The sequence below is a fragment of the Emydura macquarii genome, unplaced genomic scaffold, assembly GCF_026122565.2.
Source record: "Emydura macquarii macquarii isolate MOO-44397 ecotype Brisbane River unplaced genomic scaffold, CSIRO-AGI_Emac_v2 contig_587, whole genome shotgun sequence".
Taxonomy (NCBI): Eukaryota; Metazoa; Chordata; order Testudines; family Chelidae; genus Emydura; species Emydura macquarii.
The window spans coordinates 1,894,521-1,918,062 of NW_027130724.1; the positions used below are offsets into that span (position 1 = coordinate 1,894,521).

General features: G+C 46.8%; 1 long non-coding RNA gene across 1 annotated transcript; it reads right to left on the reverse strand.

Moving 5' to 3' along the window:
• Window positions 1-9,610: 9,610 nt before the first annotated feature.
• LOC137148037 (uncharacterized) lies at window positions 9,611-19,369 on the reverse strand. Its single transcript, XR_010918423.1, has 2 exons — window positions 19,236-19,369; window positions 9,611-11,444 (listed from the first exon to the last, which is right to left on the reverse strand). It is a non-coding gene; the product is annotated as an uncharacterized lncRNA (long non-coding RNA).
• Between the last annotated feature and the right edge of the window lie 4,173 nt (window positions 19,370-23,542).

The window sequence follows — 23,542 nt, forward strand, 5'->3', positions numbered from 1 at the left end:
AGTATCAGCATAGTCTGCCAAGGAGACATAATTTCCTTTCCTGGGTTCCCAACTCCAAAAGAGTAGGGAGGGAGAACACAGAGATCACTGCTTCCAGAGTGGCCTTACCACTGTTGTAGCCACTTCTCACAGCTCCAGGTGTCAACCTCACGTCCTGGCAGAACATGTCATTTCTACCCTTAGGGTGCCAGTTCCCTTTCACATTGTCCCGCCATCTGGAGCATGCCCTGCAGTTGCTGAGGGGTGAGGCCTTCCTGACCCAGAACTGCCTCATGCTTTGCTTTGGTTCAGTGTGGGGTCTGTAAGCCCATCACATCAACTCTCATGACTTTACTATGAGAGTTACAATAACTGGGTTTTCTTAAATCCCCAGACCCTAGACTGATGTGATTATTTGAGAATCACAGCCAGTTGCGAAGAAACACCAGAAAACCTGACCTGATTTCACCTTAAAGAGCCCCACATTATTATTTTTTTAAACCTCATTATTTCTGAATGCTTGGGATTGGCAAAGTTCCACATGATGCTATATTTCTCCCAGAAGAAAGAAGTAGAGACCTAACTCTGTGCCCAGGTGTAGGAACTGTCCCATACCCTGCCCTTGGCACTCGCCTGGACTAAACCCTTCACAACAAGACCAAAGTCCCAAAACCTGATCAACCAAATCATCAGGCACCTGGCCAGTTATACTGCACTTCCAGAAAGCATTCCTCCCGCCTTTCAGCTGGTGATTGGCTTGTGCCCTGAAGCATGAGATAGTCCTTGTAATTTTTTATCCTAGCAAACACAATTGATGAAGCTCTCTGTGTGCCAGTTACCTTACCATGTATTTAATTTCACAGAGTAGACGTGAACCCCTGTTGGAAGCTGACAGGTTATGTAGTCTCCCTTTGGCTTTCCAGCTGAAAGTGATATCACCTGAAAAGCAAACAATGGGCTTTATTTCTGATCAAGCCAAAGATAGAAGGTATAGCTTAAAAACTGCTGCTTCTGTTTGCATCTGTTCCTCTTGACTCTGGCAATCTTTATTGATGACCAGGCATTTCAGACATTTAATACACCACGAGTGAGTGCCCAAAGATATGCTGTCCCTGCCCACATCAATCCAAATGGAGTTACCTAGATGTATCCATGTCCAGAATTTGAAGCACACACTGTGAACACTTCAGTTTTCACCTTTTGTTTTGACTGAATTCTTCAATTGTTTCCTCTGATCTTTGTATTATTAATGCCCTGGTCCAGTGCTCTGACTTCCCAGTTATTTCAAGAAACACTGTCAGGTAATTTAGGCTCAGAATTCCACCATGTAAATTAATAGAGGGAACCCACTGAGTCAGCAGCAATGCAATATAATTATGTTCCAGCTCACTTAGAAAGGCCTCTCCCTTAGGGCTTTATTCTTGAAGGCTACACTTTGGTGTTTGCCAAAAGCAAACAGAAGAGATTTAACAGTAATAGGTAATAAAGAAAAACACTTCCCAGCTAGGGTACAACCCAGTCCTGTGGCCAATGGGAGTTCTGCCTTCACCCACTGAGATTACTAAGTAGGTGTCTGCAGAACCTTCCTATATTCCCTCAACCCTCATCAATTGCTCAGCCCCTAGCAGGATCATGGCCACTTACTGTCATGCAATATGTAACCATATTAAACAGGAGATATTTATTGAAAAAACCAGCTACAGACACAAACAAAACGGAGTTCCACACAGCTTGAGCCCCAGTTTTGTCTCCCTTGTTTGCCAGCAGCTACATCCTGTTTGGAACTCTACACAGCACACAATATACTGCAGGAATATTTCATTATACTGACAGACTGACTGAGTCTTCACTCTCCAGCCTATCCTCTATACGTGTGTGAGATTAAGTGGCGAGTTAGCTTCCTGCTTTCCAGAAAACAAATAAGACTTCTGCACCCTATAATATTCTCATTTTAAAGTTGCTATACTAAATGATAGAGAATGGCCTCTGGCCTCTAAATGTACCCACTCTGTCACAAGGAAATAATTTAAAAATATTATCCAATGTTTATGTAATGCCTACTGCAAACAACCATATTTTAAAGCTGACCTGAACTTGTGCATGCACATTTTTACAAGCCTACAAAACATATTTGCAAACCCCACATTTGGATTTGCAGATCAGGCCACCAGCTGGGCAGGTACGGAAATGAGTCATCACTGCATTACTTCACCGGCTGGTTTACACTGTCATAGAGCTGGTGTAACACAGTGGTGAATCAGGCCCCCTATCTTTTGCTATGCTCTAATGTTGGTGCGGCTCAGCCCAATGGGAACACATGTAAAATATTCAGGCTCAGAGGCTGCTCTGAGTGTGACCAATAGTGTTGGATGGGCAGAAAAAGCCCTGCTACCATCACTGGTGATGCTAAGTGCCTAACGAGGAAAGCTGTGTTTGTTTCAAGCTCCATTAGGTTCAGGGGTGGGGGTGCTGTAAAATGTTTGCCACGGACGCACAGCTGGCATGGAAAGAAATGATATGTAAGTGTTTTAGAGTGTTATAAATAAATGGGAAGTGAAAATAAATGCAATCCCGACTATAGCAGTGGGGTGCACAGCCCTGCTGGAGCAGCAGAGAACCTTTTTCCTGGGCTCAAGCAGGCTGTTTTCCGCGATGACCTGGGAAAAATGAAAGCGCAGGGGTGACCTGGCGGGGCTCCCACTGGAAATCTGGAGGCTGGGAGGTAAGAAGGAGAAGTGCCCTATTCTGTGTTGGTTTTCTGGCATCTCTCTTTTGATTTTTCAGGCTTTGATCTTCACTGACAGAGTCTGAGACAAAATTTATTGAAGGACTGCTTTCAACCTCAGTGGACTTTGGACCAGGCTCATAGTACTGAGATCTGAGTGAGAAATTATGAAGCTATCCTTTTTTTCCCTTCATCACTGTGGAGTTACCCCAAGGATGAATTTGGCCCCATATGGCTGACTTTCATCCTCCACCAACACAACACTTAGAATGAATCTATAACCGCAGACATTACAGCTGTCAGCTAAAGCGCGTGCACGCAAACACAGCATAAAGTATAGATCACAGGACCATCTGCTCTGTTAGCTGTCAAAAACATTAGGGCGTACCTAGCATGTCTTCTTTATAGGTCACTCCCTAGAAGGCAAGATGCACATGCCCATCTCTCTCCTTCCCCCCTCCCCCTCTGACTTTAGTGGAATCACTACAGCAAGTCCTAAAGGGTGTATGACATAAATAATCTGGGCCACTGTAGCCAAACATATAGGCTGCCAGCCCCTTTGTGCCACCACTCCCTGCTCCTCTTAGAGCAGCTTAGCTGAAGTGCCCAGCACTGCATGCAGGGAAGAAGGATGCACCCTGCTGAGTTATCTGCAATGCTCTCTCCTTCCCTGTAGATGGTAGTATGCCCAACAGAAAGGCATTGCCATTGTGACTGTCAGGGTACCTCAGAAGGGAAGGGGAGAAATGGCTGTCATTGAAGGAGACACACAAAAACAGAGGAGACATTTCACTTGCAAATCTGGGGACAGTTACCCTTCCAATTATTTGTCCTGTGGTAGCATTCGAAGCCCCCAGGCAGGATCAGGGCCCCTCTGCACAGGGCACCCAACACATGCATAGTACAGATGGGGTTCCTGCCCCCCCAAGAGCTCACAGTCTAAAAAGATAAGTAACAGACACAGAGAGAGGGGAGTGAGACACAGCACGGAAACAGTGGGCCAGGGGACACAGTGAGCCAGTTGGGGGTCTTCTTAGAACATACATTTCTTTGTGCATTTGTTTGTATTACTGCAAAAAACCCATGACTGTCTGGGGCTGAGGCACTTGGAGTTGGACTGGGGAGAGATAGAGATTGCTGAAGTAGGGGGAGGGCAGTTGGTAGTGGGAGAGGAAGCAAAAAGGAAAGCAAAGAAAGTAAGATGAGAAGCACAATGGACTGGGAGGGACAAAGGGGGGTGGGACCAACAACCAATGCCAGGAAAGTGCATTAGGCTGGGTGGGGGAGCTGCAAATCTAGAGGCCAAGGTTCAGAATTAAATGAATGTCAGGTGCCTGAGGCTCCTCCCTGCTGCTGCTCTCCACAGGAGCTGCTGGGATTTGGTCTGGACTCCGTGGGGCTGATAGGAGAGTGGGGAGGGGTGGGAGGCCCTGTCTTGCTCCCTTCACCCTTTAGCTGGTGGAGGCTGTTTTGGGAACAGAGCCCCATAGTTTGCCCCATCAGCTCCTCCTGGGGGCTGCTGTTCTACCAGCAACCTATATCCCACATCCTCCTCCCCTCCTAGGCCAGGGGGAAATCACCTCAGACCATCCACATTCTCTACAAGCTATGCAATAAAAGGGGCCATTTCCAGACAGTGGGGAGGATTTGTTGAGTCCCCATCCAACACCCAGCAGATCCCTGCAGTACAGGTGGCTTGCCCAGAAGGGTTTCCTCCTGCATGTCCTGTTACAACTTCTCCCCACAGTCCCATTTATTACCTTTGACGCTACACGTTGACTGCCCTTTGAACACGGGCAACCTATCACTGAGAGCAAAGAGCAAACTCTGGAGGAGCGCACTGTGACCACAACGTGGCTTTGCCTTCTAATGCAAACAAAACACCCAGCCCAGGGTGGTTTCACTTACTGCCTCCCTGCTGATGACTAATGCACTGGCTACCCCCAGCAGGCACGTGCCTCTCCAACCTTGCTGGGAACCTTCCACATTCCCTAGGCTGCTCACCCTCACTGGATACCTACAGCAGCTGGGTGCATCTGCCACGGTATTCTTTCCCTTATAGTTAGATACCTACTTCCCTGCTGGTACCTGCAACAAGCAGGCCATCTCCCTGTGCTGCCAGGCCTCACTGGGTAGTGGCAGCAGTTTGGCATTTTCCAGGCCTCACCACTTACACCCAAGCATTCAGTGGAACATAAACATGAGAGATCCAGCAGAGAGGGGGTTAAATGTGTCTTAAATCCAAGTTTGGAACAGGACAGCGATTCTGTCCCTCCCACTGATTTTCAGCTATGCTCATCAGCAGCCCTTCTAACCTTCCAGGCATGCAGGGGACATCCGGCTGCTCTTACAGAGGCAGCAGCACCTTCACCTTCCTAAGCTGCTGGGAACCAACTGGCTGAAGGAGTTATCTCCATGGCCAGCTTCAGAGTTGGAGGGTAACATTAAAAGAAAAAATAAAGAGAGGCGTAGCCCCGGCCAGTGACCTTTAGAAGGGAGGCTGCAGTTTTGTGGCTTGCATTTTCTGCACTCAGGCAGCTTTCAGAGGATCATTTTATCCAGTTTAGATTTAAAGACCATTTTAACAGCAATTAGCACTCCAGTGTGTGTGAGAGGAACACAGCTGAGTAGGCCTCCAGGCTGAATTTTCACAGGCTGGCTGAGTAGATGGAGCAAGAGGTAGGAGTAGGGAGAGAAATATGGGATTCAGTGTGCTGTGTCCAACCCTGTCTTTCAGCCTCGGGTCATGCAGTGTCACATCAGGCTATGGTGATGTGATGGGATGAAGCCCGGATAGACCAGATGACGAGAGAGGCTCAGGGTATATCTACGCAGCAACTAGATACCCGTGGCTGGCTCAGGCTGCAGGGCCATTTCATTGTTGTATAGACATCTGGGCTCTAGGACCCCTGAGAATGGGAAGGTCCCAGAGCATGGACTCCAGCCTGAGACCAGAAGTTTACACAGCAATGAAACAGCCCCACAAGCCTGAGTCAGCTGGTGAGGGCCAACCAGGGGTTTTTCTTTGCTGTGTAGACATCCCCTCAGACTCTGGTCTCACAACGCGGGCTGCTTCCCTTTGCCTGAAAGAGTCTAAGAGGTCAGGTGCCCACTGTCTCCTTTTGCAATCAGATATGTCTGTGAAGCAGGCCCAGCCCACCTCAGAATCCTGCCCAGTCTCTAGAGAGGAGGTCCCCACATTCAGAACCACTGGCCAATTATAGAGGTGGTATTGTCAACAGACCACCAACACCCTGTTCCTCTAGCCCAGGGATGGGCAAACCTTTTGGCTTGAGGGCCACATCTGCGTATAGAAATTGTATGGTGGGCCACACAGAGGGGTAGGGCTGTACAGGGGAAGTGGCCGCTGCGCAGCGCTGCTTGGGGCCGGGAGTGGCTCCAGTCAGGCCGCTGCTGGGCCCACGTGGTGGGAGAGGGGTGGGGGAAAGGGTGGGGCTGGGAGAGGGAGCAGCCACCGCACCGCACAGCATTTTTCCGCGGATCACTGGTTGAACTGGAGGGCCTGATGAAAAGCTCAGATGGGCCGTATGCGGCCCGCAGGCCATACTTTGCTCACCCCTGCTCTAGCCTCTCTTTGCTGCAGTGGAAGCCAGAAGCCACTGGCAAGCATTAAGGTTGGATTTTTATTGTTATTTCTTGGACTGGACCCAGGACTGTGAGGGAACCAGAGAATTGTTACACCTACACTGTAAAGCGCAAGAGCCAGGAGCAAAGCTGGAGCCACAGGGTGGAAGGAGAGCCCTGTGGTTTCATCCAGGATGACACCTTGTTAAGTGATCAGAAATGATGAGGCTGGTGACTGGAGAAGGGGTGGGCGTTGCTAGGTGTGCGTGGCTGTGGTTCTCAAATCTCCTACAGAATCCTTTAAGGCTTTTGGGGAGCAATTCCTTGTGTATCTCCTGCTTTGCCACCCCATCAGGTCGTTGTCATTCCCAAAATCATCTGATCCATGCTACTCACCCATTCCATGCTAATCCCTGGGCCTCCCACGCCATCTAGCATGTGCCACACCCCTTTTCCCATCAGGCTCCCTGGGGGACTTAGGGAAAGTCACCTCAGTTTCCCCCATCTGTAAAACAGGGCAGTTGTGCATGTGTTTGTTTTAAGCCACATTGTCACTGAAGGCTGGAGAATGGTGGGTGGATTCTCCCACCTCCCAGTCCAGTGTCTTAACCCCAAGACCACCCTCCCTCCCTGCCTGAGATGGCCCAGGGTATGTCTACACTGCACTGTACCCAGGCTCTGCATCAGGCTGAAGCCCAAAACCCTTTGGTCTGCACACAATTCTGTCTGGCTCAGGCCCAGGGTTCATGACCTTGCAGGGTGGCTGGGTTTGAGCCCAGGTGCCACTGGAACTCAGGCCAAAACTCCATCATTTTGCAGTGTGGATATAGCTTTGTCCCAGAGAGTCCATCAATGCTATCCCACAAGCCAACGGGCTGGTGTTCTTTGTCCGCTCTATCCCAAGAGTAGGCAGTCAACTCTAAGAAATGGAACCAACCCCCTGTGTCCAAGTTCAGCAGCTTGGCATTTAACTCTTCTGTTTTATTCTGACAGCTGAGCAGCAAATACCATGGACCTTCTTATGAGTTTGCAATGGCCACCAGCCAGAAGAAGTCCTTTGCCAAGCACGCTGCTCCCTGGTCATGGGGACATGGCCAAATTTTGGTGACTTTTTGGTGTGAGGTGAACAAAAAGTTCAGTTTTAGCAAGTATACCAAAAATGACTACATATACTAGGAGACAACCAAGAGGCTGGCAGTGGTGGGGATTCACTGGACCGGTGACCAGAGCAGATCAGAGCAGGAAGCGGACTGAGTGGCTCAAAACCAACCAGCAGAAACCTAGGGATGAGAACTGCACCTCTCGGAACTCGCCGTCAGCCTTCTCCTTTTACGAGGAGTTTGACCAAGTGCTCAGTACGGCACCAGCCACTGAGCCAGTAGAGCTTCCTGATGGCCTCGTCAGCCAACATGGCGATCTTCTGATCCCCAAATCCAATATAGGACTGGAGGGGACCCAGCGGGTGCTGGCTCAGGCTAGCGAAGAGACTCTGGAGCTGGAACCGATCTCCAAGGGGGTTTTATATCGCTGGAGCATCTGCAGCACATCCTAGGTCCATGAGGATCTTTTTGATGCCCCATGAGGCACAGCCTGCCACAGAACTGCCTGCAGAAATGGAAGACACAGACCTCACCCCCGGAGCCTGATAAGTTTCCGGCTTCATGTTTGTTTATATCGGTGTTTCTCAATTGGTGTTCTGCGGAACCCTGGGGTTCCAGGGGAACACTGTTAGGGTTCCGCAAGGAAGTGGCATCGCGCCGCCGAGAGAAGCTGTTCTCTGTGCCGCTGAAAAAGGGAAGATGTCCCGGATTTTTCGGCGGAGGATATCGAGTATGCGTGTAATTTAATTGAGAAATGCTGGTATATAATTTGCTTATTTTGACATTTTTTTTGGCCCCATATGTAAAAATACTGTTAAGAGTTTGGGGGGTTCCGCAATTATTTATCGAGTTCTAAAAGGTTCCATGGCCAAATTTAATTGAGAAACACTGGTTTATATTAATATAGGAATGGGAAGGATTTCTGGGTTATGAACCAATGCAAAAGCTATTACAAATCATGGGCAGCAGCGGGTATCCACTAATGGTGGATTGCACACCTGCCCCTTGCTGTTCTCTCACACACACCTCCCAGCCACCTGGAATTAAAAATGGAGACCAAGATGCCCGAAGAGTGAAACAATCCTTTAAAAATGAAGTTTTACTAGAAACTCATAAATTCTTGCTAAGATGTGCTGGGGAGTTAAAAATAACTTTCCATTGCCTTCCCTGTCAGTATGCAGCTCCCTACTAACACAATGGTCTAACAAGACACCTGTAAACAGTGAATTGTCCTGGATGTGAGGTGTGGGAGGTTGAAATACAGTCCATTTATGCAAAATGTAGTCCATTTGGTCCCTGGATGACAAAATTATTTGTCTGAAATACAGCTGGGGGTTTGTACGCAGTCCAGAAATATGCCTGGGAGGGTGCATGAGTTTGGAGTTCTTTGCGAGTCTGTATGTGTGTTTGTCTGCAGTCATTAAAAGCTGTATCAGGAACTGGGGGAAACTGTAATCCCTGTGGATGCTAACTCAGCTGCCTACGGATTCCTCTGAATTTTGCCCCTCCTGGGTGCTGATAGCTGCAAACTTTTCCATCAACAGATAAGTAGTCACATTTCAAGTAGGGCCTATTCTCCAGGGCCACCTTGGTCTGTGGCCAGCCCACTCCACTCATAGATGTGCTTTTCAGTCACCATAAATTTGACTACTTTGGTGGCATACATGCGTGGCTTGCCATTGGAAGTTTGGAATAAAATATCTTTGCCATTCCTGAACTACACAAATTTTTATGTCCTCCAACATGTGGATTGCCTGAAATGATAGAGAAGGCTGATGTGGCCATCTCCCTACTCCCCAAACCCCTGGTGGTCTGCAATTTTTTTTTAATTGGGGTTTTTAACTTACCATTCTCTGTGTACTCCTGTTACTGCTATTAACCCACTCGGGTCTACAAAGCTTCTAGAAGTGAAGCATTCCTTTCCTCCCACAGCAGTTCAGGTTTGCAAAGTATCAGTTTTTGTCTTTGAGATTCCATAGGGATTTTGAGTGCATGTGTGTGCTGATGCACTGAACCATTTGTGGACCACTGAGACAATATCTCTTTTATGGCAGGCACTTCAACCTCTGTTGGCCATTGTACTTCATCAGCTTGTGCCTACTCCAGCAGAAGCCTGGATCTCTGTACCACCTTGGCTCAGTCCAAGACAAAGTGGTTCTGATGGTTGGGTGGCCCCTGTATCCATGCCTTAACAGCAGCTGGACAGGGTAACTCTACCCCAGCCTTTTCCATCCCTTTCTCCCTTGCAGTCTGCCACTGCGCCTGCTGGCCTCCCCACTCTTGGAGCAGCAGCGAGTACAAGCTAAACACATGAGAAAGAAAAAGGAGACCATGCCTACAGACATGCAAAATTAGGGTTTTAGGGGAGGGCGATGTTGTTGGCGGCACTATTTAATGTTTGGTTAATGCACTCCATTTTTTTTAGTGATTGTGGGGTTGGTTAATTACTGTTGGTTTGGTGTTCTAATGGCAGTTGGCCTGACTGGCACTGCTTTAATATTGTTATTGTTGTAATACAAATAAAGGCTTGCATTTTGTTAGAGCTAATGAGGAATTGTGTTCGGATACAGCTTACCCATTGTGTGTCTTACTCTGTTGATTTTTATTATGCAAAATACACACTGTAAGACACAATGTACTAATGGCAATAAACTCTTCTATGTATATCAATCAGTAATGTAAGTGGACAGTTGTCCCTGTTGCATTAACAGTTATGTCATTCAAAATAAAAAAATTCATGGCAGTCAATACCTCCCTCCATTCACTGTGTACAGTAACCTTACCTCCCCCCTTTCATTGTGTGATGTGTTAGTGCCTCATTTACTGTAAACCTTACTGTACAAGAACATTACTAAATGTACTATTCTCCATTAGCCTCTGCAAATCCCTAGTACGGGAGCACAAAGCACCCCTGATTTCTGTTGCTTGGGTGCATCTTGCTCCAGCTTTGATCGGGGCACTTTCTGGTTGCTCAGCAATCCTTTATTTTCATAGTTCCTTTCCAGGGGAAAAGGCTCACCTTTGGCTACACAAAGATTGTAGCCTGCAGTGTTCTGCACACTAATGTGGACAGCATTGTGGAATCCAAATCGGTCTTCAAATAGTGCCAGCAGGATTTCAATCTGCCAGCAACTGCTGAGTGTAATTAAACCACCTTTTGTCAAGCCCTCTGATAGCAGGATATGGTTTCATAAGCTAAGGCAAGAGGGGGCTCATGGGATCCCTCACAATAAATGTGGAGGACAGTAATTCTCTTTATGACATCATTTGGTGAAAATAGGGTACCAGCCTGTCCATAAAGAAAGACTCCTGACTGGCTGAAAACCCTGGCATCATGAACCTTTCCAATGCAGCCCATGTTGGCATCCATAAATTGGCCTCTGTAGTCCACAGTGGCCTGCATAACAATGGAGTATTATCCTTTGTGGTTTCTGTACTCATGTGCTCCTTAGGAAGACAAGCTATGGGCACATAAGTCATATCAATGACCTTGGTGCAGTTTGGAAAGCCCATTCTCTCAATACCGATATTACTTCTGGGATATTGTCTATACCCATCACTGTTGGGTAAATCATGTGCTTGATCACCTCAGAAACCTCCACCACCACTTTACCCACAGTTGATTTTCCAATACCAAATTGATTAGCAACGGACCTGTAGCAGTCTGGTAGCCAGCTTCCACATGCTTATAGCAATTTGATTCTGGACCAGTATGGTTGCCCTTATGCATGTGTCATGATGCTGGAGGGTCAGGGTCAGCTCACAGAGCTCCAGAAATGTAGCTTGCTTCATTTGAAAGCCATTGCTGATCATCCTACGTTTGGTGGATAATGTGATCCCACTAGTCTGCACTTGTGGCCCTGCTCCAGAAGTGCCAATCTACATAGGGATTATCAGTGGCTATATCAAGAGTTGTGAGCAGCATCAGTCAGTTCCAGTTTAAGTCTGTAGCATCCTGCTCTTCCATCATTAACTCCATCATCAGGTACCATCAGTGGATCAAAAACCACCATCAAAAACATCCACCAGCGTCTCATGGAAGCTCTGCCTGTTTCCTGAAATAGAAATGAAAGCCCAACCAAGACAAGTTCTTAAAATGACAATGTCTCCATATTGCTGACTTCAGTTGCTGGAAGCGTGCAAACCAAAATGACGGTGCGGGAGGATACGTTGGCAAGCTGTCAAAACTTCCTGTGACGTGCAAGCTGGGTAGCCAAGTTTTCCACCATACACCACGAACAAAGGGTTAGAGCAGCTGCATTGCAGGAGGGCACTAGGTAGTCTGGCATATGGTTTGTTGGATGCGAATCTGTGTTCTCCAGTGTGGACACTAGCACCCGGTGTGGGGCCCAGGCTCAAAAATTCTTAACTTAGGGTCACTAATGAGTGTGGACAGTCAAGCCCTGGGTTGTCAAACCCGGGATCCATGGACTCAAGTCCCACTAACCCTGGGCTTACGTTACAGTGTAGACGTATCCACGGTTGCTACTGCTGTGTTGGAGTAAAGCTCCCTTTCAGATACAGCTGCTGCCTGTGGAATGTGCAGGTCTCAGCTTGAGTGCCAGCTCCCTTAAAGCATAGGACATTGAAAGGCCAGCAGAGAGAGACTGCTGCCTCCACTTAAATCTGCTGCTTCCCAGGCTGTATCAGCTGATTTCAGTCACTAGGGATGGCTGCCCATCCTGTCTATCTACAATGACAATAGAGCAGAGGCTAACATGCCTCCTTACTCTGACCAGTGGGGACTCCAGTCCCCCTGCCCCTCATAGCCCCAGCTATACTTACTGAGTACTCTAATTTGGTCAGCAGCTCAAGGCAGTGAGCGGGAAAAGCATTCCAGTAAGGCATCACTGAACACCTCTGTGCGGCTTGGTTCCTGTGCAGGCCCCTGTAGTCTCACTACCTGCTCTTTAGTTCATTAGCCTCAGCATAACTCATCCCCCGCCCCGCATCCCACTTACAATGGACATGGGGTGGTTCTGTTTGGCTGTATATAGCACAGTAGCTTTGCCAGAAGGCCAGGAATAATTTAACTGGTGTCTCAGCGTATGCTCAGTGTGCCCTGCCACTTAGCAGGTGGTAGCACTGGATTTAACTCATGTCAGTCATTTATTTGGGCATACAGGCTTTCACAGATTGATACAAGGATTCTGAGATCAACTCAGTTGCCTGTGTTGTTAAATACATCACAGATTGCACGTGACACTGACTGGTCCAATACTTTAGTGATATGATATTAAAGCAATGTTAGCTCTGGATGGAGAACAGCCCAAATGCCAATATTATTAATATAGCACCATAAACATACATTGTACTGAGCACACAGAGATGGGGTCCCTGCATTACCCAGGACTTAAGGCCTGGTTTTCAAAAGGGCTCTTCTCCAATTCAGGCACTGCTGCAGAGCACCTCTGACAATCTGGCCACTTAATTTAGATGCCTGAATGGGAGAGGAGCTCTTTGGAAAGTCTGGCCCTTGTAGTCTAACTCAAAACCAACAAAAAGCACAGGCTAGCCATTCAAATACTAGAGCATTCATTTCACATGCAAAGGCAGCACTGGGCTGCTCAGCACAGAAAAGGCTTTGCAAACAAACTGGGTTTAAGAAGGGATTTGAATGGGGTGGAGAGAGTTTCAGCTGCAGCATGGGGAGTGGAAAGCTCAGGCTATTCCAGACAGATGGTAAGGAATGGCAGGTGTGAAACTCAGGCAGCCCCTACACTAGGGCATTTTTGCTAACATTCCTTTCCAGCATCAAAGGAGAGCTCTGGGGGTGGGGCCCATGAGCCTCCCTGTGCTTTCCTGGCTGGGGGTGGGAGGGGAAGGTTATACCTCCTTGGCCTCTGTAGGGACTATGGACCCAACTCTCCCTGACCTTGCACCTTGTGTGATCATTTATACTTTTGCAGGGTGGATTTGAGCCACTGCCAGATCAGCAGGATAGTGTTTCACACTTCCTTTGCACTAGGGTAAAGGACTCTGCCCAACATCCTGGAGAATCAGGCCCTTACTCTTCTCCATTTACTTAAAAGAGCTGGGGGGGAGGGGGCAGGGCTCCAGCCAGCATTGCAGTTATTCTACAGGGGCCGCTGGCTGCACAGTGATAATACAGCAGCTGCACTGAACATGGATGCTGCAGAACTGCAGGAGGGCTGCCTTATGCTCCCTATGCCCTGACATACCATTTACCTTGGGAATAATTAGAGCCTGGGGGCCAGCTCCATTCACTTCTTCCTGTGATTTGCTATTAGCAAAGTGTGTGTGTGTGTGTGTGTGTGTGTGTGTGCGCACGCATATATGGGGTTTGGGGGTAGAGAAGGGTGCTCAGAACTGCTTAGAATCCCTCAATGCTCTTTACACTGACAAATGGCTAAAGACAGACATCAGTAGTGTGCTACACAGGAAAAGGATTAACCCTGTAACAGGCCAGCATCCATGTGGTGGCATTTGCAGTGCAGTGTGCACAGAGATGCTGGGTTGTGGAACCTTTTGGAGACTGGGGCTGAACTCTGTGGATCTGCCTGTGATTTTTTTTACTGCTTTCAATAAAAAATAAAAAAAAAAATAAATAAAAAAAAAAAAGACAGAACTGCCACCTCATTGTGTTTTCTAGTAGTTAGAACAGCAAACACAGAGTCAGAACTCCTTGAACATGCCTGCACTGCAACTAGACACCCTCAGCTAGCCCATGTCAGCGGACTTGGGCTCAGGGGGCTGTTTCATTGCTGCATAGACTTCCTGGCTCAGGCTGGAGACTGGGCTCTAGGACCCTGTAGAAGGATCTCAGAGCTTGGGCCCCAGCCTGGAAGTCTACACAGCAGTGAAACAGCCCCGCAGTCCAAGCCCCAGCCAGCTGGCAAGGGCCAGCCGTAGCTTTTTCTTTGCTGTGCAGAAATACTCCTGGGTTCCAGGCCTGATTCTAGTACTGATTCACTGTGCAACCTTCAGCAAGATGTTACAAGCAAAGTTGCCCTGTCACCACTGATTTTGGGGTCCCCCCCCAAAAATATGGCAAACCATTTCTCTCATCAACTCTGGAGCTGTAGCTTGGTCCTAGGAGGTTCTGAGCAACTGTCATCCTCCTGTCAGTTCCGGTAGGAGTTGCAGGGGCTCCACACAGCTCAGGCTGGCAAGTGAGCTGCTGATAGAGGCCATGGCAGTTTTGGCCAGAGAAGAGCATTAGCAGTAGTGTCGTGCCCAAATCCCAATATCTGTGGTTTAATTTTGCCACCCTGACTTCCCCATGCCATTTCCAATATGTACAGCATTGTTCTTCACTTCTAAGCCTTTGGGTAGTGTTGCTGGGGGCTGTTAGATCAATGGGAGTTAGGTGGCTAACTACCTTTGAGAACCTGGGCCCTGCTGCCTTCCACCTCAGATGGCTGCATATCTTCCATAGGGGAAGCATTGCATATTTGGCTGAATTTTCAGAGGTGCTGAGCCACAGCTTCATTGGGGGAATTGGTGGTGCTCAGCACCTCTAAAAAAATGGTAGGCATATAATCTGTCCCTGGGGAGGAAAGGTGTGATAACAGGAGTTATTATTCTGCTTTGAGAAATTAGCCCAGATACTGAACAACAAGAAGTGGCCACTAGCACCTCAGTCTGCTAGTCAGGGGAGTAGATAGGAGCATTCTTTTGCCAAGTCCAGTTTGGCATCTAGGAGTTTTGCATGCTCATGTGGCTAAAAGGAGGGAATGTATCAGCTCCAGTTCCTGACCTCAGCACATGGTGCTAGGGAGCCAGCATCTAAAACTGTTCCAGAGGATGAAAGATCACTGAGGCCTTGGGAAGAACAAGCTGCAATTTCAGAGCTGAGCTGGATGGAAACGGCAAATGGGGCCTGACGAATTATGGAAAGCAGGGAACCAGGAAGTGCGAGAAACAAACCTGCTTATAGAAAGGTAACAGGGGGCAGAGAGGGAAAAGCCAGAGCACTCAGTCAATGCAAACAGTCAGATTGCTTAATAAAGGTGCTGTTTCCTACAGGAGATGGATGAGACGGCATCAATCTGGAGCCCCTATTACAAAACCCCCAGCTAATTCAGTGGCTGCACAGGCGACCTCCAAACAGGGGCTGGGTCAGCAGCAGGGGTAAAGAAGAGACAGCTCTGGAGGAAAACAAGAGTCCCCAAAGCAATGTAGATTTGAAGAGTGTAAGAATCACCCTGACAAGCCCCAACTGGGAACAAAGCCCCACATGAGTGCCATTGTGACTTCGATCCCAGGAGAAGATGGGCCTTTTGCATCAGGCTGAACTGTGACTTCCCAGGGCAAGAGATGCCTGACAAGTCCAGCAATGGGAATGTTCAGATGTTGCCCCCTCCCAGCTCCATGTCTTGGCCAGTCTATTTCCTTCCACCTTTCCCATAGGACTGGCCTGGGCTACATTTGAACAGTAACCTTAAAGGAGAAGGGCTCTATTGCCCTACACCCTAAACATTCAGAATTACTAAACTGGAGAGTCTGCTGTCCTATCCCTGCAGAGGTGACTTCTGTGATTATAAACAGGATCAAACAGGATTTCATGCCTAGCCCCTATGCACAGAGTGGATTGGCTGGAGAGGCAAAGCCCTGAGAGCTCCCATAAGGATCCATACAAAGAATCTAATCAGATTAAGGCTGGATGAGCCATTTAAAGGTCATCAGCAATGAGAAAACAGAACTGTAAAGAGAAAGCCTGAAAGGCTTGATTAGTTGGACTGATTTTTAAAGAGCTCTTTTCTTTCTTAAAAATGACTGGAAGCAATTCCTGAATTTTGTTTGGAGATCTTAGACCACAGAATTGAAGTAAGAGCTTTCTCAGCATCAGAGGTGGTAAAACTTGCAAAGACATCCTTTTTCCCAGTGGTTTGTTAGGCATCTGAGTTAAATAAGTCTTGGCAAAGCCAAACACTATTTTAACAGCTCCCTTCCCCATTCAGTTGCTCAGGTTTCACATAATCTTATTAGCAGTTCATCAACCGGCCACAGAGTTTAAGAAAAAGGTGAACATGATTTAATTCCTAGTGTAAATGAGCAGACCCTCCCACCCCCCCACTATTTTACTTTTTAAAAATAAAAATCATAATATGAAAGCAGAGAGGGACATAACCCCTTCTCATTCTGAGGAGGGGAAGGATTCTCCAGTGATTATGGTTCTAACCTGGGACTCTGGAAATGTAGGTTCAATTCCCTGTTTGCTACAACCTTACTGCACAATCTATGGCAAGTCACAGTTTCTCAAATCCCCATCTGTAACAGGATGATAATAGCACTTCCCTATCTCACAGGGGTGTAGTGAGGGTAAATACATTAAAGATTGTGAGAAGCTCAAATAGTATAGTAAGAGGAACCATATAAATACCCAAGGGAGCAGGGACATGAATGTATGTTTGAGACTATCTGCACATAGCCACACACTTGAAGGGAGAGTCATCTACAAAACAGTGTGGTTTAGCCAGATTAGGCCTTTGTTTAATTTCTGTGAGGTCCACTTCACTTTAAACTTGCTGCTACTAAAGGCAGCATACAGCTGAAGTCACTCTGCAAGCTTCAGTTACTGAACTGCTGTTGGAGACTAGTTCGTGGTAATTCTCTTGTGTTTTCACATCTGGCATGAACATCCTCTCCCCCCTCCCCCCAATGTAACAGCAGCCACTGGTGTCAGTGTCTACTGCCCCCTGCCCTAGTCATAAATTGTCTTTTGTAGTTCCTTCGCCCTTCCATGCAACTGGCATCAGGAAGCATAGATCAGTCTCTTACCAGCACTCCTGTTCATTCCCCCTTTATTGAACCAGTCCTATTATGAGTTTTAATTCCACAGGGATGCTTAGGTGCTGCCCATCCATCCTTCAGGGAAATCCTATGGAAAGCCACAGGGCTGGTAGCTTAGATATTCATATATAAAGAGATGTGTTACTTTGTCAGACCCAGGGCTGTGACCCATGCTGAAACATCTTGCTGCCAATGCAGTTCTCAACAAGGGCAGCAGGAAATTTCCCTGGCATGTATTTCTGTACCAGCGTGAAAAGACAGAGGTAAAATAATTCCACAGCTAGCAATGAGGAGCCATAGTGTTGTGGCTCACAGGCCAAAATGCCAAAGGAGAGACAAGTGACTTCTTTACAGCCTGAAACTGGTGGCAGAAGTGACTAGATTTCCTGCTGGGCATTTTCATGCAAGTGCTGACAGCACGTAATGGTTGGAGTGCAGAAGTGCCTATGTTAATAGCAGGAGAAAGTAGGGTGTGGATGGGATGGGAGACAAAGGAAAGAGGGATCAGATGGCAGCAAAGTAGGAAATTGGGGATTGCAAGTGGAGAACAGAATGTCATGGAATTGAAAGGGCCATTTCATTTTGAAGGGAGTCTTGCATGTTTCTTGCAGGTATGTGTTGTTCTAACACTACAGAGCTTTCGTTTATACACCATGTTTAAATAAAAATGAACACGGCAGCAACCAGATCCTTATGTTAACTACAGCCTGCAGCTCCCTGCTTTCCAGAACCTGCCTTCTGACATGGAGAATGGACATGGGCACATGCTAGTTTGTGGAGCAGCAAAATCTGCTTTTGTGTGTGCACCTCATGGGCCTTCAGCCTGACCCATCTAAGTGCATTCCGCCCCTCTGATCAATCTTCTGGGTGCGGTTGTGTGTGCTCACCTCTCACAGCCACAGTACATGAGAGAGAAAGAAGTGGTCTGAGACATTGTTCCTTTCGTCATTATGATCATCATCCCTTCCTCTCTCCTTTCTGTGGAGAATTATTTAGTCTGGAAGGAAGTGACCCATCACTAATCAGCCCTTTCCCAACCCGTGAGGCAGGGGGGTGTCATCCCCATTTACAGGGCAACTGAAGCAGGAGCAAAGTGACCTAGATCACTCAGGAAGGATATATATCAGAGCTGTATTTTAAATGCGGGAGTTCCTAGCACAGCCCATTACAACATTGCTCAAGCTAATGGTTGAAGTTATTGCCATTGACTCAGCACATCCAGTTTTTAGACATTTGATTAATTTTCTGATTGATTCAGATACTGACTTGTGAACTAACATGTTAAAATAGGGAAGACCTTTGATCTAGTTAAGAAAGAGTGAAAGGAAGAGGAATGAGCACCTCATGCCTTAACTACTAGAGTTAAATGAATCCCATATGCTCACTTCCTCTATATATAATCTATTCTACAACAATATCCTATACAGTTTATACTGGTATGCACATGGATAGCAGCTTCCACACACACTGCTGCTAAGGCCTGGTTTGTCTGGTATTCTGCTACGTTGTATAGCCCTTTCTTTGTGTAATGGGATGTCATTCCCCTCTCACAAGGGCCAAGTGCTTCTGCCTGCACTTTCTCTCTGCTTTTTGGTGAGTCTTCAGTGACACAGCCCTCCAGCTGAGTCTCACACAGTCTGTATGTGAAACAATAACTAGATATACCCCAGAAGGGTTTAAATCCAGAAGGGCCTATCACAGTACCCTGGTTCAAACTGTCTTTCAGCCCCTTCTGGTATCTTTCTCAAATGGTCCCTCGATCCTCAGACAATCCCAATCCTGGTGTAGGGCCATGCCCACAGGGCTCCCTCCCCAGAGATTCTTCACTCCTCTAGTTCTTTTTGGCCCCAGTTCTCCAGCTAGACTATGAAACAATTCAGTTCCCTTTCCAGGGGTGTATCACAGTTTGATATCCAGACCACACCCCCAGTGGCTAATGGGAGGGGGACAAGGGTCTACCCACTACTACAGACTCAGCCCAGACACCTTATAGATAGCAGTCATCCACTGTGTCCCTTTAACTAAACTGCATTGTTGCTATGATTCCCTGGGCCCCTTCCCTGCAGCCCTAGCACATTCTTCACCCTTACCTCAGGGCCTTGTCCTGGTTGATTCCCAATCAGTTAGCCAGGAGCACCTTCTTACTCTCCCAGTCCCTACCAGCAACTGTTCTGTCCAAGGTCCTTCAGCTGCCCAGGAACACCAGCTTTACTCCTCTGTCTCTAGGCAGCAACTAACCTCTACTGGCCACTGCAGTGCTTTTTATATGGGCCTGCTGGGCCTGGATTGGCTGCTCCCTGCATCCCCTCTAATTGGCTGCATGGGATGCAGCCTCTCTAGGCTGCTTGGAGGACTCACTTCCACTGTTCCTTTCTGGGACGGGATATGGTAGGACATTGAGGCCTCTAGCAGGAGGCTTCAAAGGGCCTGGTACACCACATCACACTTAGCTATTTAAATCTAATCGCCTAATGTATTTTAGAAACACTTCTGTGTTTGATGAGTTAGCAAGGAGAGTTCTTCTGAACCAGATACTTTGGATTGCATTGCCCCAGACATTTCAGGAGGCTGTAGCAGGAGCCAGTGACTTTTGGGAAAGCCACTCATCCCAACCTTGTGTGATCTGAACTTAAGAAGATACAGCAGGCCTGAAAAAGATGAAGTCTTCTCCTGCCCCTTACATTTGAACCTGCACTGAGACTGAGCTCCAGCTAGTGCAGGACTTCCTCCTCAGTCATCCACACAGAGAACACCTTTGGGGAAGTAGCCCCATGGGGAGAGGGAGATTTGTTTCACCCCCGTGTCTGCCTTAAGACAAACGAGGGATGAAAAGTAGGGCTGTCCCCGCCCTGCTTCTATACAGATTTCAGCTCAGACAGGAGGTGGGGAGCCAAATGTTTTGCTGAGGATTACACAAAGTTATACCTCTTCAGAAGAATCAAGTTGGAGGTTCACACTGCTTTTTTTTCCAAACCCAATTTTCCTTCACCTCTATGCACACATCAAAGCTCTCTCCAGAAGCCCTAGCTACCTTCTCCAGCCTGACTCATTTGCTGAGACCAAGTTCTCACCTTTGTATCCAACCCAGCATAATTTGTTGGTCAAAGACTGGATTGTGCCTAACACCTGGATTATTTTAGGGAAGGTGAAAAAACCCTATGCCCAATAAAACTTGGTGCCCAGCTCCCTGCCAGGGCTGTAGAAACAAAGGTTATATCTTCACTGTGGAGTTAGCCTGGGTGACTGGCATCAGGTGTGAGTAGCCATACTGTAAAGCCCTACCCAAGTTATTGTGCTCTCCTGTGTCTGTCACCAAGACTTCTGGGGGCACATCTCACAGTGCTTTGTGCATCCGCAAGTTGAGTTGTTCTATAATTCTTTCCCAGTGAATTGTGGGAGAACTTGTCTATCCTTTTGGGAATTGTGGGGAGGCACCGGAGGACTATCAGCACTCATGTGGATGGGAGGCGGGGCTAGGGGCAGTACCTGGGCACAAGCCTGAGTCAACTTTGCAGTGAAGACATAGCCTTAAGAGGCAAGGAAGTGAGGGGCCCAAGACAGAATGAGAGGCACTAGTAGAGTGAGCCCTAAGGTGTTTGGAATGAGTGGAACAGGCACCTCAATTAATAAATGACTAAATTCTAGCAAATGAACCACCAAGAATCTGAGCTTATAAATTAAAGTTCAAGCTCAGTTCTGCCTAGTACCCCAAATTAAAAGCTCAGTTTAACTATAGAGGAAGGTGACCAACAGCAAGTGTGTCAAACAGGGGATTACCCACTTCACTGCACAGAATGCAATGTCATGCCACATGCTGTGTAGCCCAGTAGCACGCACACCCGGTGCAAGCAGCTTGTGGCTGCCAGATGCAGCATCCTGAAGCCAGTGTTGGATGGAAGGAGCAGAGACAGGCATCATTTAAAGAGACATCATAGAGCATTCCCACCTCTGTCCCAATCTTCCAGTTGATTCAACCAGTCTCATGCTGGGAGTACACCAAAGTGGAACTGATTCTATTAGAGAGGATCTAACTCAGGACACATCTACGCTGCAGTGGGGTGTCTGATTTGCAACTCTTGTAAACATATCCTTGCTAGATAGAAGTGAGGATGCAGCGGTGTGGGCTCCACAAGCAAATATAGACTTACAGGGGAAGGAAGGCTTCCCTGAAGAAGAGCTCTGGGTAATTTCAAAAGCTCATCTCTTGCACCAACAGGTGTTGGGCCAGTAAAAGATATTACCTCCCCCACCTTGCCCCTCAAGGATAAATGGTCAGTTTTCATCCTGGTAGAATGTTAATTGCAGCACTAGGAGATTTTGTACTAGGAACAGTGTTAATATATTTGTTAACTGATATCTAGATGAGTGGGTGGGCTTAGAATCAGTAAGATTTTTACCTGCTTGAGACACCTAAAAAGTGATGGTGAGCACATGGCTTACTGTGGGATAGGAAAAGTGACTAACTTCCAGGTAAACACTCGCCATTTTGGTCATACCAGGAGTCTGAAGGTTCATAAGGCATTTGCAGTGCTGTAGCCGTGTTGGTCCCAGGATATGAGAGAGACCAAGTAGGTGAGGTGATATCTTTTATTGGACCATTATTGGCTCACTGGGTAGGCAGCAAAGCTCATCAGGATTAAATAGTGTGATATATTTTAAAATAAATCCCCTCCCTCTACTCCACATGGCAGCAATGTCTGTTAAAGACCCTACTCTCAGAAATTACTTTTCAGCTGAAGGAATTCTTTATCCATTTTCTTCTTCTCAATAGTGAAATGTCTGGGAAAACAGCATTTTAGTATCTTCACCACTAACAGCCTGATCTGAAGAGGGACCATATTTGGATGGCCTATATTTTAACTTTATTCTGATTGTTATAATCTGCCAGGACTTTCCTCTGAGTCCTAATATCTCAGTTTTTAGTAATTCATCACAGGCACCGAGAAATCAATAAGCCATGGCCAAGTATGAGACCCTTTGCTTTTCTGTTGCACAGCCAACCAGCAGAGGGAGCACAAGTTTACTGTGTTCCCATGTCTTTGGATGTAGCTGATTCCCAAAGGTGAATGAAAAATAACAAAAAAAGATGTATTGCAGGCTTCTGGGAAAACAAGCTGGGTGAGTGTGCAGACTGCCATATATGGACTGGATTCCCCACTATGTCAAATAGACAGAACCATCTTTTTTAATATCCCCCCTTTTGAGACCCATCGGTCAGTTTTTAATCATTTAATGTGTGCCATGTTGAATTTGTATCATTCTAGTTGCTTAATCAAAATGTCTTGTAATACCAAGTCAAATGCCTTGCAGAAGTTTAAGTATATTACATCAACACTATTACCTTTATCAACCAAACTTGTAATCTCATCCAAATAAGTTAGCTGAACAAAATATTTTCCATAAACCCATGTTAATTGGCATTAATTATATTACCCTCCTTTAAATCTTTATTAAAGAAATCCCAGTCATCCATTCCATTATTTTACCTTATATCAATGTCAGGCAGACAGGCCTATAATTACTTGGGTTGTCCTATTTGCCCTTTTTAACTGTTGAGATAGACTGTTCATGTCAGTTGTTTTTTGATATTGTCAGGATGCTTAGATACCATATCAATGCGCTGAGTGTAAAACTGTGACTAAAACTGACCAAGAGACTTTAAGTGTCTATGAGTGCCTCTCTAAGCATGTCCGCTTACTCCTCCAGATCTTGCTATAGGCCCTGATCCAGGAATGAATCCTACATTGGTCCACCTGCATGGAGTTCGCTCCAGAATCAGGGCTTTACTCAGGTCAGTTGCAATGAGCACAATGACAGACTTCTCAGACTCCATCAAGCTAGCTCTCAATCAGTAGGCAGAATCCTCAGAAGTATAGAACACCTGCCACTCCTATCAGTTTTGAACAGGGGCTGTGGACACTTTTCACCTTTCAAGTGTTTTTGCCAGCAGAGGAGTCCTGTGTAGTTTTACTTTAGATTTGATCTCACCAAGATCATGTTTGCAGTCATGGTGTGTGGCGTTTTTTTAAACAGAGAGCAAGCTTCATTTTTGCTCTGGAAAATTCTTCATGGTAGTAATTTGTGGTCAAAAGTTAAGAAAAGTTAAACCATCTGTGGAAGACACACTTGTGATCATTGCAATAGTGAGCCTGTTCTTATCAAGTCCATGAACAAAGACTTTATTTTCTTCTTCAAAAAGCTGTTTTGTACTAATGATTCTAATAAATATATTGGGATAAACACTGTTGTGTTTATCATGTCCATCCCAATGGGAATCAAGAGAAAATGGGAAAGGATAGGGGTTTGGCAATGTAACATCACTTTGATATCCTTGGATGGAAGATGCTAGAGAAGGGCAAAACACTTTACAAACATGAGTTTAGCCTCAACACCCAAA